The 15,021-nt window shown below is 40.8% G+C and overlaps 1 protein-coding gene and 1 pseudogene across 8 annotated transcripts in view; both read left to right on the forward strand.

Annotated features, from left to right (window-relative positions):
• LOC139468153 (kelch-like protein 3) overlaps window positions 1-15,021 on the forward strand; it is a 198,865-nt gene that overhangs the window by 121,128 nt on the left and 62,716 nt on the right. The window lies entirely within an intron of this gene.
• Window positions 5,548-6,401, forward strand: LOC139469037 (uncharacterized; annotated as a pseudogene).

Here is a 15,021-nt window from a genome sequence, read left to right on the forward strand (position 1 = left end):
GATAGTGAGGAATGTTGTATGCTTTTACAGTGTATGCACCAGGGTGTGCATGTCCCTGGGCAGTCAGTTTGGGCGCATTTCCTGCATTTAGTTTTTTGGAATTTACATTCATTGGCTGTGTGGTTGTATTGGAGACAGTTAGAGCATTGTTTAACTTGTTTTATGTATGGTTTGACTTCTAATTTAGTGGTTGCTCCGAAGGAGATAAATTTAGGTGCTTCTGGATATTTAGCTGATTTTTGGAAATTGATTATGACTATTGGTGTGTTTGAGATTTTACCGTTTCTATTTGAAGTTATTCTTCGGGTGCTAGTTATTTTAGGTTGGGGGTACATATCTTGGTTATCGTTAGCGTCTTGTGCGTACATGTCTAAGTCTTCGTTGTTTTCTTTAGGATTTACTCTGATTACGCCCCTAGTGAATAGCTGCCAGTTTGGGGTTTGATGAGTTACTGTGTATTGGAAGATTTGGGTTATTTTTTTGGCTGCGTTTAGGGAGTCCTGGTCTGGGAAAATTATTTGGAAACCTTTGTTAGCCTCTTTAATTTTGTCGAAGTGAATTTTGTGCTGTTTGAACCAGATTCCTACTTTATTGGCTGTGAGACATTTAGAAAGGACGTTTATGGGGCCTGTAGCGCAAAAGTAAAGGGCGAATGTGGTGATGATGGATGCGGGCGACATGTTTGGTGGTGGTTGTGTGTTGGAACTGTCCAGCTTCCTTTTTTTGGTGTTTGTTGTGGGGATCGGCGATACGGCTGTTTTGGTGGGTGAAGCTACTGGTGATTTGGAGCCGAAACCGTCAGGTATGAGTGGGATGGATGTCCTCCCGGAAGTGTTGTGGGCTTCCGAAGGTGTGGGTGATTCTGTTTGGTGGATGACTGCCTGGGTAGTGTTGCGGGAGTCGGACATGTTTTGCGGCTAGTGGGGTGAGGTGAGTGGATATGGTGAGTGGGTTTGTGTGGAGTGAGTTGGTAGTGAGAGTGTGTTTTTAGGGAGTAGGTGGTGGGTACTGGTTGAGCAGGTTTGTTGAGATGTGTTTAGGTTTTTGAGATTGTTATTTAGGGGTTGTGGATTATCCTATTGTTTACCTATGAGGATTTTTAGTGTTTTTGTGGATTTGCGGGCTTGGGTGTGAGTAGATTTAAGAGAGAATGTGGGTGTGTGTTTTGATAATTACCTCCTCTGCTGGCTATCAGTGAAACTGTGCTGGCTTGGGAGGCTTTGCTGGGTAAGGTTGGCTTGGTGGCTGGTTGGCTTGGGTGGCTTGGTAGGCTGGAGAGGTGTTGCTAGCTTGGATGCATGCTACATGCGGTCCTTTGTTTAGTTTAAATTTTGCTTTTAGTTCGTGGCTGTGCGAGTTAAGCCCGTGCAGTCAGTTCATTGCCGTGGCTCTTAAGGCCATTTGCGTTCCACTGTAGTAAAAGCAAGTCCATGATAATTTATAGATGAGCGCTTATTGAGTTTTAGGGCATACCCTATTTAGGAACTGTTTCTTTGTTCCTTTGTATTTCATTATTTTGGAAGCCAGTTTGAGGATGCAGGTGGCTTTGGCTTTGACACTCATTTTTCTGCTTGTAATTTGGATCAATGCTGTTGCAATGAACTCTACAACTTTGTTTGTGTTATGAGCCTTTTGTTTACCATGAGCTGGTGTTTTCTTTGCCTGACTGATTCGTTTGCTGTGTTCCTCAGTTTGAGGATTAGAAGGCATGAGGTTTGATTGGGGAGCTTGGGTCTTTTTCCCCTTGCGTTTAGCAGTGGCTTTGTGCCTGTGAGCAGGCGGATCAGTGCTCACAGATTCGATTGTTTGCTCAGTGCTCACAGATTCGATTGTTTGCTCAGTAGAGTGATCAGTAGTCGCTTGGGTTTTTTCGACCTCATTGGGTTGAATAGATTTGGATTCAGATTGCTGAGTAGGTATTTTATTTATACGTTTGCTGATGAGCAAGTGTTTAGGACATTTCGCTAGAACTTGGCTACAGTATGTATTTAATGAAAGTTTGAACAATAGAAAGGAATGTGATTGGTTGATACACGATTGGTTGTGTCCTAAGCTAAATGGATGGCTAGACAGAGGGGAATACTAAATCCTGTTTATCCTGTTGGACTGGCACTAATCTTGTTGACATTTACTGGATGCTTTGAAAGAGATAAGGGTGTCACTATAGATGAGCTTGTGTGGGAGCTAATCCTTAATGCCCTATAGACGAGCTTGTATGGGGGCTAATCCTTAATGAGTCTTAATTGAAGTAATGTTATTCTAATATACCCCGGTAGGTGATGACAGATATACTTAAATAAATATCCTTTGTCTGGGAGATGGGATCTTGATACCTTAGGCTAGCAACCATCTAAAAAGCTATAACTGAAACTACTGATATTTTATATATGCATTTTACCTGATGATAATTATTACTTGCTAAACTATAATTATATGAAATGGTGTATAAATATTACACCATGATAACTCATAAAAGCACTTGATGTAGATCTAATTATTATAAGATAACTTAGTATAAATGTTGTACCATGATATATGTATGGAGACAATTCTCAGAAAGTTTGAAAGCATTTCATGCAGTGGATTCAGAGGAGATAGTATTTGAAGACAGGTACCCAAAAAGCCCTGTGAAAACCTTGAATCCAATATGGCAGCAACTAAAAAAGATATCCAAAATCGGCTAACAAAGTTTGATGTGATATGTATGGAGACAGTACTCAGAAAGTTTGGATGCATTTCATACATTGGATTCAGAGGAGATAGGATTTGAAGACAGGTACCCCCAAAACCCTGTAAAAACTTTGAATCCAATATGGCTGCCAAACCACGTGACCAGTGACCAAGATCAAAGAACAGAAAATGTCAAGCACCCAAAGCAGCAGACACATCTAAAGTTTGAAAGTAATTGGACAAGCGGTTGCGAAGCAATAGGGCTAAAACTAGCTTAGAAATTGCTTATTTTTCAGTTATCTGCCCTTGGTCTTTGGGCCTACGGCCTTGGAATTTGTGTGGTATCTGTTACATAAGTATCTGGATACACATATAAAATTTGAACGGAATCGAGACAGTGGTTATTATGCTAGCTCTGGTACAAAAATCGGCGGAATAATAATAATATTAAATCAAACGATAGCACTGAGACTCTTCAGCTTTTCGGCTTGGTGACTCTGAACCAGACTGTAACTTCTTTGTCAGTTGAGCTCAAGTCAAATGGATGAGCGTTCTGAGTTCGTCAGGGCCTCGGGTTTATGTCGTATTGCTGAGATAAAGTGCTAAACCTGTTTCCGACCTCGTCCATGTTCGAATCCTCAATTGGTTTGCCTGTACCAACGCCGTCAAATGTAATGAACCGCTGGTCAGACATCCCCACATGTGTTCCAGTGTGTTCTTAACCCATGTTTGACTTCGACCATGTTCGAATCCTCAATAGGTTTGCCTGTACCAACGCCGTCAAATGTAATGAACCGCTTGTCAGACATCCCCCACATGTGTCCCAGTGTGTTCTTAACCCATGTTTGACTTCGACCATGTTCGAATCCGCATATGGTTTGCTTGTACCAACTCCGTCAAAAGATAGTCACCGTTTGCAAGACATCACCACTACGAAATTGGTTTGTGCCAGAGTTAACCAGTGTGTTCTAAACCCATTTACCACCAAGACAAGGGTAGTATACATACTGCAAAAGACACTTGACGGTCAAAGGGAAATAGCCCTAGGTTTTCTGAGCGATGTATTCAGTATTTTGTCAATATTACCACCAAGCGGTGTTACTTTTATCATGGAGCAGCTGCAAATATTGCAAGAGAGCACACAAAAATGGGGGAGCCTTCCAGGAAGAAGTTGATTTTTCCATACCCTTGTCAAGTTGAAACATCACTCAAGCCAAGATGAGACAACTCTTGTTGGATTCCACTTCCAGACAAGCAACATTTTCAACAGAGGGGAACGTTCTAGGTACATCAAGTACATACTTTACCCAAGATCTACAGACATGTTTGGAGAGCTGTCCAAAGCGTGAAGTTAGTGTTCAGCGCCTAGTAATGGTGACTGACACACAAACAGGAAATCTTGAATTATTTCCAGAGCCCAGGGAGGTACAAGTTCAGAAGGTCACCATTAATGCAGAGAAGGATACCACTCCAATGTCTGGATATTCTCTGGCCGAGTTACAGCAGCTCCAAAGAAAGGACAAACAACTAACCTTTCTGCATCAAGGGATGGATGATAAAACATTACAATCTGAACAAGAAATTTTTCACGTTGTTCTTCTAATGGACAGGTAGAACGGTATAACAGGACATTACTCCAGATGATATGCTGTCATGTAGGGAAGTCACAAGCAGGATGGGATGAGTACCTAGCACAGCTAGCAGGAGCAATACAGTCATCTGTAAACCGACAGACAGGATATTCAGCCAACAAGTTGATGCTAGGAAGAGAGGTGAATGTACCAGCTGATCTGATGTTTGGATCCCCAATTAAACATTTATCCAACTCCCTGCCAGAGTATGTGAATTCCCTACAGAACGCAATCCAGGAGACACACGGGATGGCCAGGTCTCCAAACAGCCTTACAAAAAATGAAGAGGGATTATGACTTGAAAACCAATGAAAGTACATACACCGAAGGAGATTTGGTGTATATCATGGACATCACCTTGAAGGTAGGGAAGTGCAAAGAGTTGCATCCCGCATGGAAGGGTCCCTTTCTAATTGTTAAGAAACGAACACCCACCCTGTTTATCATCCGATACAGGAACTGAGATTCTACTGTCCACCATGACCGCCTCCGTCAGTGTCGGGATAGGAAAATTCCCCCATGGGTGTTGAGGGCAAAAGCAAAGTTTGAGCCCAAACAGGGGATGACACAGGATTCACAGGTGGAATACCAGTTTTATGTCAGCCAAAAAGAGTCTGACATCTTATACTGTAAGTGCCAGAAACCCTACAATAGCACACTAATGATCGCTTGTGATGGTTGTGATGAATGGTATCATGACGAGTGTGTGGGGGTCACAGAGGAAGAGTCTGAAAAAATGGACTCTAACTTCTGTGACTACTGTTTCTATAACTGAACGTGTATGTGTGTGGTCTCCCCATGCACATACTTAAATGATGGAAGGGTTAATATATAGTTTTCCACTCTTGCAGGCACCTGTAAACAAAAGAGAACGATCTCGAAGACCTCATCGTGGACACAGTGCTAGAATGGGAAGGTCCCCACAACGAATTCCGGATAACACTTACAGGAGAGGGCGGTCCCCAAGGCGTGGTGACCTACACCTGTACCACCATGAACAGAAGCCAGGGGGGACCTTTATGGAGAAAAGCCTGTACAGCGAAGAGTATCTGTCACTTCCTCGGACAGGTTGGGGTTGGTGATCCGGACCTTATTCGCCCGGACTAGCCCTGGAAAGCCCTTCAGGAACCGCAAGCCAGTGTTGACACAAAACCATGGCCAAACCACCTCCGTATCCCTGTCAGCACAGGGCTCACCTTGCTTCATTGTTGGGTGCTCCAAACGAGTCATTTGCCCCAGTGCTTTGATGGTTCAGACCCAGACAGCACTGATCTGGCTGGCTAAACAGATCTCAGGTCCCAGATCTACTCCTGAGGACCTGGTAGATCATCTAAATGGCTCTGACCTATTGGAGGAATATCCCATTTCCCCAAGTGGTCTTACCCAGATGAGAGAGTTCTCTCACAAGCTGGCCCTTGGGGTTCCCAACAAGTTCACCATGTGCCCGGTAAACTCTGTGGCTGTCCTCCTTCATTGGAGTGCTGTTGGGAACCTCCTCAACCTGCTTACTGAGGAGCAGAAGGCGAGGTTTAAGGCTCTGTTTAGTCTGGGTTGGAACCGAGGCCACAGTCACTGGCAAGTGTGACCAGCCCAAAGGAGGTTGGACCCGCTGCACTGGTCACAACCAAGCCACTGTTTGGACAAGCGGAAGGTGAGGAGGGTCCTATGGAGGCAGGGACCCCACCGGAAATGCCATCGCCAGCTATGGAGCAGGTTTTGGATGTCCACGTCTTGGATGAGGGTGTCTCAGAGTTTGATGGTCAGTCCCTTGTGGATCCCATCTCACCTCAGGCCATCAACTCTCACTGCCATCCTGATCGTCTCCAACTTAGACAGTTTGGCAAGTACCTGGAAAGTAGGTCTTTGAAGGACACCCTAAAGCCAGGATCCCAGCAACACCCAGATCGACCATTTCAGCTGGTTAGGGTGGTGTCTGTACATTGTGACCTGCACACATATCCAAAGGTCACAGGCCAGGACACAAGGATTCACCACGCTATTGGTCTGCATCCTAAGATCAAGGAGAAGACCTGCCACCTACTGAAACAGCCTCAAGTCGTTGCCCTAGGGGAGATCGGTATCGACCAGTCCAAGGGATGAAGAATCTTTATAAGCTCATGAATAACTCAGTATTTGGTAAAACTATGGAGAATCTGAGGAACTTGTTCATGTTAAATTGGTCAGGTCTGATGAGGAAGAAAGACTCAGGAAACTTATAGCCAGTCCGGCTTTTAACAGAAGTAAGATATTTCATAACGACTTAGCCGCACTACATATGCAGAAGAGAAATATAAAATTCAACAGACTGGTGTATGTTGGTATGAGTATTCTTGACTTGTCAAAACACTTAATGTATGACTTTTATTACAACAAACACAAGAAGCAATAAGGCGATAGATGCGAGGTGTTATATACCGATACTGATTCTTTGTTGATGGATATACAAATCGAGGATGAGTATATAGATATGGCAGAAAATATAGATTTGTATGATACCAGCGATTACCCAAAAGATAATTTACTGCACAGCGGGGTAAATCAAAAGGTATTAGGTAAAATGAAGGATGAATGTGCTGGAACTCCTATTGCGGAGTATGTTGGATTAAGAGTCTTAATCCAACATACTCCGCAATAGGATGCAATAGTCTGCTAGAGTGTACGCGTTGTAACATTTGGGTCGAGACTATTATCCCATATTTGGTTATCACGTGACCTCACGGGAAAAGTTGTTTTTTTAAACTAAAGATTTATTTAAAACAAGACAGATAATATAAATCATAAATCCTAAACTATCGTTGATAGCAGTAGTTATTTGAATACTTTTTCATCTGTACTTAATTATTGACCATAAAAAAAATTGTTATCGATCGTCACAGAAAGCAAAATGGCGGTCAATCAAGATTCAATATACGACTAGCTACTGAAAACAATAAAATCTGCAAATCCTCGTTGTATGTCAACCAAGTGAAAGTCGTTAGCCACGACTTACAAAATGATCATTCAGACTTTGAGGGTTTGGCAGATCCGCTCGACTGATCTGCATCGGTCGACTGGCTGTCGTCACGCTTTCGCTTCTTGACTGAGGTTACGTATCGTAGCATTGTGAGGATAATGAGGTACATCGATGATGCAAGGTATTTATGTACAGTTGTAAATACATTTTACTCAAATTAACAAGATGTTCTCAGTAATAAATCCTCGATTAATCAGTGTCAACTCAGTTTATTGCCTATTACAGTGATTGACCGATTGGACTATCATTCTAGGTACGATGTATTTACAGCAATCAAAACAAACAAAGCTTGTCAGTGTAGATAATCTTCATTGTGTTACAACTGCAGACAGAAATTGCTCAGTCCTAACTGTTGATCATGTCCGGTCAAAATTTAAGAATGTCCGGACAATACTTTTTAAAATGTCCGGACAGAAAAATTTAAATGTCCGGTAAGCAATATTTTAGACCGGACATTTGAGATTCCCAATCGGACATGTCCGGCGCATATGACGGTTTCCGGACCCCTGATTAAGACCTAAGATGTATTCTATAAAGAAGGCCGATAATGGGAAGATAAGAAAAGTTAAAGTATGAAGTATGTTGTGAAAAAGCATATCAAACATGAACAGTATAAAGAAGCATGATTCAATGGTAGAACATTCAAACATGAGATGAATACTTTAAGAAGGGTCAATCACAGGATATATGGCTTAAGAATGAACAAGACATCATTATCTCCCTTAGGTACAAAGAGATGGATTGATAAGGATGGTGTAACTACCTATGCTTATGGTTACTTAGGGTGGTAATACTGTATCATTGGGAACTATGAGCAACTATTCTCTTACAAATGCCCTCCCCGGTCCATCTTTAAGATAATAAAGAATAGGCTCTCCTTCTTTCATAACCAACCCACTAATGTTATATGTATTAAGAGACCAAATCGGATCGGTTGCACAACGTTGGCCTCCTTCGAGTTCACCGGGCTGGTGTAAATATCTTACGCTTACTCTATCTGGAAGTTTTTGTTCTTTGGCGCTCCTCGGTGCTGAAGATTCAGAAGTCACAGATTTCATTTTAATCGCATCGGATGGTTTCTTCCTGATTAATCTCGTAACTTCATTATTTAGCGCTGATACAACAGCTGATAATTGTGTCACCCATTTGGTTGATCTTAATCGATCCGATTTCATTTCAATCCCATACTGATATCCAAACAAACGTTTTGCTAATGTCCTGTTAATTTCTTCAACAATGGCATGGCAACAGTGGGCCTCTATTTCACCACGCCTGATTGCGACATCATGCTTCGTTAATACTGTAAACAGGGAATTTTTTGCGACCGTTTTATTATTGCGAGTTTTGCGAACGAGACTCAATTGCAAAAATTAAAAACGCAAAAATAAGTATAAATAATACATACATACTTTATTCATTGCAACACGTCATCAAATGTTGAAATAATCAACCAGAACCACAAGTTACTTTTTTAAGTCAAAAACACAAATGAATGCAGAATGGTCACACAATACATCACAAATGACAGTGTAAACTAAAAATGCATATTCATTAATTAATCCCAAGGTCGTAACCCTGATCACGTGGTGGGTATTTGGAAGGAATTTTGTGATGACGCCGTGAATGAGGCTGTGTGTATTACATTGTTGAAATCAACTGAACAGGAAGATTGTTGAGGCATTGACAGCTGTTCGTAGTGGATGGAGAAAAAATCCATCTGAGAGAAACATTGTTGCTTTGCGCTTCGAGACCAAACATGTGTTCATGCCGAAGTAGTTAACAAGATCAAGATCAGTTTTATGATCAATTATTGATCTCTTGTTAGTTGAGGCTTGAGGGGAGAAACACATACAAAAAATATTGATTGCCTTATGCAAATGACTCTTGGCATGGTTATCAACAGGGAATCGGGGTCCGGCATGGGGCCCGCCAAGTTTCACTGATTGAATGACTTTGGCATGAGGAGCTTTCGGACAAGTGTGACTTTGCAAAAACACATTGCTACTGGGCAATGAAAACATGTGACAGAAACAAAAAAATAATACTTTCATCACTTGAAAATATTTGTGACCATTACCAGGGTTTTTTACACGATTGTTGTCATCCAGATTCCAGATGAAAGCAAGAGGAACACAACCAAAAAAACATTTGAAATCACCGATTGAGGTATATATTGTGAGAAATGCTATTCATAAACTGCAGATATACCATACACCACAGGATTACGATTGGTGCCATGATACATATTATGTTTTTTTGTTCAACAACACTGTTCCTTCTTAGTAATCCCATACCCATCAATCACTGTACATCAACCCTATTTCTTTTGTTTAAACTTGTTTATGATAACTACCTATCAATCAGTGTACATCAACCTTATCTGTTATATAAACATCTATCTATTGTTATGTATATATATCATGCTCATACCTAGTTTGTACAGTTTCTCTCTCTACACATCACTAATTCGGTCAAAATTAGATTACGGATGTGCGATCTATGATACGCTTAGCAATAACCTAACCAAAAAACTAGACTCAATCCAATACCAAGCTCTTAAAATAGTCACACGTTCCCAACATGGCACCTCTCTCACTTCACTTCAGGCCTTAACAGGAGAAATGCCACTAAACCTACGTAGGCAACACTTAACCCTTAATTTCTGGGCCTCGTCCCAATCAAACCCTCTCATCCAAAACCTCATAAGCGAAAATATCCGCCCTCGTAACCAGGCTCTAACTAGGAAGCACCCTTTACTTACTCCAATATCTCAACGAATTTTCAACTACTTAAACGAAAACCAAATAGATAACCTCCAACAAAACTGCAAACCATCAAATATATTTACCCCAAAACTAAAAATCCCCAAAATAGACACATCTCTGGCAAACTCAATAAACAAACAAACCGATCCAAACATAGCTAAATCCACCACACTAGCTTACATACACGAAAACTGGCCAAATTGGTGCCACATCTACACAGACGGATCTTCTGATCCGATCACAAATCGCACTGGTTTCGGAGTCCACATAGCACAACCAAATAGGAACACTCAATCTTATCGACTCCCAAACAACCAATCCATCTTCATTGCAGAGTTAATGGGCATAGCATCAGCCCTCCATAACCAACATGCTAAAAAACAAAATAAAATCCTAATACTCACAGACTCACTAAGTGGACTACAGGCCCTCCAAAATAAAAACACCAAAAACCGCCCTAAACTCATTAACCAAATACTCAAAAGCGCAAATAACTTAACAGAGGCAGGCAAACAAATAGCATTTATCTGGATCCCAGCCCACGTAGGAATATATGGAAACGAAAACGCCGATCAAGCCGCCAAAAAATCCCTCAAAATTCCTGAAATAAGCCTTAATCTACCAATATCTAAAGCAGAGATCAAAAGCATTAACAAACGTAAAATCACCCAAAAATGGCATAAGACATACCTAAAAACAAACACACAGATAATCAAAATCCTCAAAAAACCTCTAACCAAACCTAAAATCCTCCATCCATCCAAGAAAATTGATAGAATAATCACCAAACTCCAAACAGGTCACACTAAACTAAACAGTCAACTCCTAAAAATAAAAAAACACGCAACCGGAAAATGCCCACACTGCCCACACCTGGAAACAATAGAACATGCACTCTTACACTGCACGCACTACCAAACCCACCGAGCAACACTCCAAACAAATCTAAAACTAGATAAAGCCATAACCCTAGAATCAATCCTAAATCCACATAACAATATAGAAAAATTTAAAGCACTAGGCGTATACTTAACTAAAACCAATCTAATGATCCGCATCTAAAAACACTCAACCACACCACATAAACAAACACACACCAACACACTCCCTTAGTACACTACCACACCCCTAGGCATGCATTCCAAATTTCAAAATCTCCAAAACTTCTATAAGCAACCACTAAAACACCCCTCTGGTTGCAACACCTTTATTTTCCCTTCAAAACCACGCTAAATGGCCCGACCGGGCCCGTGTGCGAAATACGCTCCAGTCGGAAAGCGCACGTTAAATCTCCAACCGTAAGTAAGTAAGTAAGTAGTTTGTACATCATTTGCTTGATAACGGTGTTAGAATCTACACCGAAACGTCGCCCAATTGTAATAAAGAAGTTGCTCATCCATAACAATTTTGTCTTAGTTACCATTCCAACTTCTAAATGCCACTCAAAGAAGGAACTACACTGTCCTTTTTCATCACAACAAACACATTTTGTTCTCGTGTTGGACTGTGTTGGATAAATCATTTTATGAAGATGTGAAGACAACATGGTAGGTAGGTTTTGAAACCCAAGAACTACGTGTTTGTTGAAAAGTCTTGGAATCGTTTGATGGATACTTATGACCATTAAAACTTAAGTCCTTGTTGTCAAACGGCCCACGAGGGTGGGTGTTTACATGACATCACCCGTTTACGCATTAACTAATTTGTGTGTTATCATGCTGTCATGTTGACCTGTCAGATCACTCGTATAAGCTCTGCCTACAAGAGTGCGGTAGTCAGTACCGCAGATGGGGCTTTATCATGATTGCCAGACAGATGCGTTAAGAAAGAGTGAAGAATTTAGATGCCTTCCTTCATCTATGTGTAAGTGTGCAGAAGCATTAAATGACAAAGAATATAAAACTCAAATGTTGCTTACACAAGAAAGGAGCAATGCGCTGTCTTCTGATTGAAAACACAGAATTGGAAATCAATAACATCCAATCAGTGGATTTTCAACCTTGTGAGAATGGGTTATCATCTTCAATGGATGTCTCCACCTCCACTGACCATTCATTCTGTAGACAACAGTAGTATAGGTAATGGGGGTTCTGGCTCACTTCCACTGGAGCAGGATTCATATACCTATAATGCTACTACAGGTAGCATTTTTTATGTGTAAATGACTATGCGATTCAACGATAGTCATGAGATTAAGTTAAATTGACCACCACCTGGAGTCTATGGTATAAATTTTTATAGGTAATGGGGGTTCTGGACCACTTCCACTGGAACCGGATTCATATACCTATACTGCTACTACAGATGGAATTTTTTATGCCAAAATGATTATGCGATTCAACGATAGTCATGAGTTGTATTAAACGAAACATCAATATTAATTAATAATGAATAAAATTTACTATAGCCCACGAGGATATTGGAAAGGTGTAGGAGCAATAAAAAAATTAGCCACCGCAGCTAAGGTATCTAAAGATGTGGCCAAGGATTGGTTAAAGAAACAAGCGTTGTGGCAAATATATTTACCGGCACCGCGTTATATACCGAGGAAGAAGTTTGATATTTTTACAACGAATGAAGTTCATCAGGCTGACCTCTTGTTTCTTCCTCACGATAAGGTAAAACGCAAAACGTATGAATACGCTTTAACATTAGTGGATGTGGCTAGTCGATACAAAAAGGCTGAGCCATTAACCTCGAAAGATTCAACAGAAGTAGCTAATGCACTGAGCCGCATATATAAACGCGGACCGCTAAAATGGCCTAAGCTATTTCAAGTAGATCCCGGTCGAGAGTTTATGGGATCGGTAACTAAACTGTTAACAAAGCACGACGTCAAAATCATCCGTGGTGAAAGAGAGGCCCACCGTAGTCAAGCCATTGTTGAAAGATTTAACAGGACTCTAGCGGAACGTTTGTTTGGCTATCAGTATGGGATCGAAATGAAATCCGAGCGATTGAGATCAACCGAATGGGTGACACGATTATCAGCCGTTGTATCAGCGCTGAATAATGAAGTAACGAGATTAATAGGGAAGAAACCATCCGATGCGATTAAAATGAAATCCGTGACTTCCGAATCTTCAGCACCGAGGAGAGGCAAAGAACAAAAACTTCCGGATAGAGTAAGGGTAAGATATTTATACCAGCCCGGTGAACTCGAAGGAGGCCTACGTCGTGCAACCGATCCCATATGGTCCCTTAAGACATATAACATTAGTAGATTGGTTACGAAAGAAGGAGAGCCTATTCTTTATTATCTTCAAGATGGACCGGGTAGGGCATTTGTACGAGAAGAGTTGTTCATAGTTCCCGACGGTACGGTATTACCACCATAACCATAAGCATAGGTAGTTACACCATCATTATCAATCCATCTCTTTGTATCTAAGGGGGATAATGATGTCTTGTTCATTCTTAATCCATATATCCTATGATCGTAACTTCTTAAAGAGTTCATCTCGTGTTTGAACGTTCTACCATTGAATAATGATTCTTTATACTGTTCGTGTTTGATATGCTTTTTTACAACATACTTCTTAACACCCTTGGCTTTTCTTATCTCTCCATTATCGGACTTTTTTATAGAATACATTTTAGGTCTTAATCCCACATACTCCGCTATAGGAGTCCCAGCACATTCATCCTTCATCTTACCTAACACCTTTTTATTTACAACGCTGTGCAGTGGATTATCTTTTGGGTAATCGCTCGTGTCGTACATATCTATTTTTTCTGCCATATCTTTATACACATCCTCGGTTTGTATTTCCATCAACAAAGAATCTGTGTCGGTATATAACACCTCGCATCTATCGCCGTATTGCTTCTTAAGTTCCTTGTAATAAAAGTCATACATTAAGTGTTTTGACAAGTCGAGAATACTCATACCGACGTACACCGGTCTGTTGAATTTTATATTACTTTTCTGCATATGCAACGCGGCTAAGTCGTTATCGAATATCTTGCTTCGGTTAAAAGCCGGACTGGCTATAAGTTTCCTGAGTCTTTCTTCCTCATTAGATCTGACTAATTTAACATCAACACGCTTCCTTAGATTCTCCATAGTTTTACCGAATACCGAGTTATTCATGAGCTTATACAGATTCTTTTCGAAATCGCTGGTAGCTATCTTTCTTAAATCTGTGTTCAGCCTTATATAGGGCTCCATCCAAGGGCTTTGATCAAACTTAAGAACTCTGTGTATTTTCTTAAGTTTCATACCTAACGATAGATACAACTGGAGATTTCTGTAGTGAACTATATATTTTGTCTTATCCATCAAATTTGGTACGAGTTTTTCTACGTTAGCTAACCTACTATTACCCATCAATGAACGTTGATATTCCGACATCCAGTCTTTATTAACCATTAATCTTTCGGGAGCTAGCGGGTAACTGTTATGGTCTTTATGTAAGGAACTCGGATATTCCAAGTCAACTTCTAGTATGTACCCTTTATTCTCATCATTCACATTGATATTATGGATATCATTCACTTCGATATCATTCACATTGACCCATTCAAAACCACCCGTGGGTAAAGGTTGACTCATAGCCCATCCGTACAAATTGTTAGCGTCTAAATATAATATATGCGTGTCGGGTTTACTCGGATCGTATCCTTCCACTAATTTATTATTAGCCTTAGAATACCTTTTCGCCGCCATCGATATACCCCCTCTTAATCCTTTCTCAATAAACAAGTGCATATCGTAATCTGTGAGTAATTTTAGTTCTACGCCGGTCTTCTTCAACAATGCATCCCACGATAGTCCGGGACTAGAATAGTACCATGCCGAGTCCAAGCAGTATTGTTTTAAACATGTCTTTCTAAATATCTCGAATATATCGGCCAGTAACAGTACATCAGTTTTTAAGTACAGATCGTGATAATCGCCTAAATTCTTACAACCTAATTTATCCCAGACCGTCAGAGCGTG

The sequence above is a fragment of the Haliotis cracherodii genome, unplaced genomic scaffold (assembly GCF_022045235.1).
Source record: "Haliotis cracherodii isolate W230 unplaced genomic scaffold, xgHalCrac1.p SCAF_2, whole genome shotgun sequence".
Lineage (NCBI taxonomy): Eukaryota > Metazoa > Mollusca > Gastropoda > Lepetellida > Haliotidae > Haliotis > Haliotis cracherodii.